The sequence below is a fragment of the Mus caroli genome, unplaced genomic scaffold (assembly GCF_900094665.2).
Source record: "Mus caroli unplaced genomic scaffold, CAROLI_EIJ_v1.1 scaffold_17699_1, whole genome shotgun sequence".
NCBI classification, from domain to species: domain Eukaryota; kingdom Metazoa; phylum Chordata; class Mammalia; order Rodentia; family Muridae; genus Mus; species Mus caroli.
The window spans coordinates 7,022-10,600 of record NW_018391422.1 but is presented as its reverse complement, the minus strand read 5'-3'; the positions used below and the strand labels follow the sequence as shown (position 1 = coordinate 10,600).

General features: G+C 42.4%; 1 pseudogene; it reads right to left on the bottom strand.

Moving 5' to 3' along the window:
• Nucleotides 1–1,977: 1,977 nt before the first annotated feature.
• Nucleotides 1,978–3,259, bottom strand: LOC110289178 (annotated as a pseudogene).
• Nucleotides 3,260–3,579: the final 320 nt, after the last annotated feature.

Sequence of the window (3,579 nt, the reverse complement as noted above, 5' to 3'; positions counted from 1 at the left end):
TCTCTCTCTCTCTCTCTCTCTCTCTCTCTCTCTCTCTCTCTCTCCCTGCCCTCTCTCTGTGAGTGTCAGTGTGTGTGTGTGTTCAAAAGAACCAAACTTTTCATGAAGATATACCTGGACACTCATGTTATTGTTACAGTATTTATAAAAGTCAAGTCATGGATTTATCCTTGCCTAACAACAATAGGTAAATGTATAAAGAAAATGTGATAGTATATGCATGTAGGAAATTCTCAAACAATAAATATTAAATTAAAAAAGTAAAAAATAAATTCTACCATGAAAAATAAGACCTTGGAGAAAGCATATAGAAGAAATAGAATCCTCTATATACATTAAAACTATTGAACTATATACACTAAACTATTGAAAACCTGGCAGAGGCAGGCAGATTTCTGAGTTTGAGGCCAGCCTGGTCTACAGAGTGAGTTCCAGGTCTATATAGACACACATATACAAAGAAGTATATTCAGTTATATTCAGTTATACAAAGAATGAAATGAAAATTGATATGAAAATGGAGATTATAATGCTTAACAAATAAGACAATTTACATGAACACCATGCTTTCTCTCATATGTAGAACCCAGATTTGAAAAGATAGAAGTATAGATTAATAATGACTATGTGGATAAAGGACCAAAAGATGGTGATGAATGATAAATATTAACATTGTAATTTTGGTACATATATGAAAATGATATAATAAATCCATTTTTGCTATGGTCAATGTACACTAAACTATTGAAAACCTGATTAGGCTGGAATGAGTAAAGGATATCTGAACTTGAACATCTAGTTCAGTGGCATATCTAAAGAAGGCAAGCGAAAGCTGAAGAGTATATTAAACCTATTCAACGGAAGAGCAGCAGAATCATTCCTACATTTTAGGAAATCCATAAATATGCAAGTACAAGAAGTGTTTATTTCAAATGGATCTGACCAAGAGAAACTCTTAATAGCATAGTATAACTAAATGACGAAAAGTGCAGGTTAGAGACATAATATTAAATCTGTTGTTGTGTTGTTGTTATCATCATCATCATCATTAAATATAAAATCTATGAAACAAAAAGTTCCAAATCACATTTAAGAGCAAACTAATCAGCTGAAAAACATTTCTCCCACCAGAAAGTTTCTTTTTTTAAAAAAATCATTTATTTCATAAGAACATGAGGTATTTCAAAGAGCACATATTTTGTAGAAATTAAACACACAGCATTGAGTTCAATCATTTCTACATATCACATGTGAACAAATATACTAACAGGAAGATATGGACTTGGAAAAAAAGGAACACACAGACACATATAATTTCTTTAAAAAGTTTCTTAATTCAAAAAATATAAATATCTACTAAAACCTTTCACTATTCATTTTCATATGAAAACATAAGTATCAAATTTAGTTACCTACCAGTAACATACAAAAGTACACAGACAGGGTAAGAATTAGTACAGTACATAAACAAATTGAAAATATATCTGTATGCAAAACATGCTTCTCAAACATTGAGGTATTATTACAATACTTAGGAGTGAACTTCCTGAATAATACCNATCTCTTGGTGGGTGAATCAATTAAATTTACAAAGATGTCCCCTCATATATATCAAATGCCAAACCCCTTTTGTAGCATCTATTGGAATCTAATCTCTTGTAAAAAGGAGGAGTGGCTCTGGAAACTTGGAGTGAACCTGACTTCAATACCCTGTAAAGGTTCCCAACTGTCCTGAACATTCATGGCCAGCATGAAGCATTCACTGAGGTTAGAAGAAAGAAAGAAATTACCTAACAGCATTCTATTCCTGGGCTTTCCAAGGTACCACTAGAACTCCATCAATGACTTGCCCCTATTCAGATCCAAACTTAACAAGGGACCAATATGAAGGTAAACCATTCTTTATGTCAGCACAATAGCTTTTCTTTTTCAAGTTAACATGTGCAAAGTAACAGTGACTGTCCATTTAAGAAACATTTAGCACAGAGCATATTGTTTGATTTTCTGTAGCAACTGCTATTGTCTTTCATACAGTTTCTTCCTTTCCACCAGGAGCTTGGACTCATCAGCCTGCAGAGTGTGGATGTACTAAGTGGCTTTTTTCAGGATGATCACCTTAGCGGCCTTCTCATTGTGCACCAGCTCAGGCACAAGATCCCTGAGGTTCAGGAAGTTGGAGCGCATAATGTCATGACATTGGCGCTCCATCCTGTTGTGGTTGTGGCAATGCTCAGTGTTCTCCCAGTCTGAGTTGTTCCGGGATCCCAACCTCGGAGCCTTTGGCCAGAAGACGCATTTGAGGGCTAGGGAAGTGTGGCTTCTGGGCTTCTTCTGAGGCCGTGTGTCCTCCCTGTCCACGTAGGGCAAAGGTGGAGCGGCATAGTTGTGTTGCTCCAGAATGCTTAAGGATCAGCTCACTGGACTGCACGCACCCAGGACTCTGCGCTGCATTCTCCTGATGCGCCGCTGTGGGGAGCCTGGAGACAGTCTTGGAGAACTGTGTCTCCTCCAGCATGACCACATAGATTTCCTCTCCGCCTTCCTCTACAGAACCTGAGTTGCTTAGGAAGTCCTCTAGGGTCCTCTAGGCTGAGCCCCTGGTGGTCAACAAGGCTTATGGCTGAGCTGGTGCTGGCGGGAATGGTGGGTACAGGCATAGGCTCGCGCTTATTTGCTGGGAAGAAGACCACAGCAGGGTCCACGCACTCCAAGTCCAGGTGGGAAAGCTCTGTGAGCCAGGCTGCTTTCCCACGCCCCACACCTGCTGTCCCACTGCGCGCTCGTGGCCAGCAGAGCTGGTGGCACCTGCTGCTCTAGGGGCCAAGGTGCCTGCGCCAATGGCGAGGGACCAGTAGCCCCCTAGCAGCTTCTTGCTCACCACACTTTCTGGCTTCCCCCTGTTGGAGAAGCCGCCCCACATGCAGTCCTGAAGGATGATCCGGTTGCTGGTGCAGCTGCGGAGTCCTCCCTGGCCGAAAATCACCTCCTCGCCCGGGTTACTCCATAGGTCGGCCTCAGGCAGCAGCATCTCCATTCACCGGCTCCAGGCTGTGCTCTGCCAAGGCACTGTCAGGTGACAATCGCGGGGTGGGCAACAGTTCAAACTTCTTCCAGATGTCCTCCCCTGGAGGCGTCGAGTTGTGACCACCAAAGTAGATGTCATCATCTTCCGATAGAAGCAGGGTTTCAGCAAGTCAAACTCCAGGTCTGAGTTCTTACAGATCATTCCGGGCATGGTGGATGTAGTGCAGCTGAACATCCGTTCGTCTCCACCTGACAACGAAACACCTCTTTCTCCTTATTTCTTTTTATTTCTTGTTTCTGTCTCGTGGAAGGTCACATAGGGTGTGAGACCCAACAAACCTCCAACACTCTCTGGGGCTACTAGAGGATCTGATCTGAGGCTTTTCAGAGCTGCGAAGTTCTCCAGTGGGCTTTAGAGACAGACAGGTCTTCCTGGTGACTGCTGCCTACTGATTGCCCTTGTGCCTAACTAGGGCTCTCCTGGCTTCCACCCTGATCTCAAGAGCATCTTCCCAGGAGCATCGTGTCCTGTGCCCTCCTCCTCCACCCTCCTTT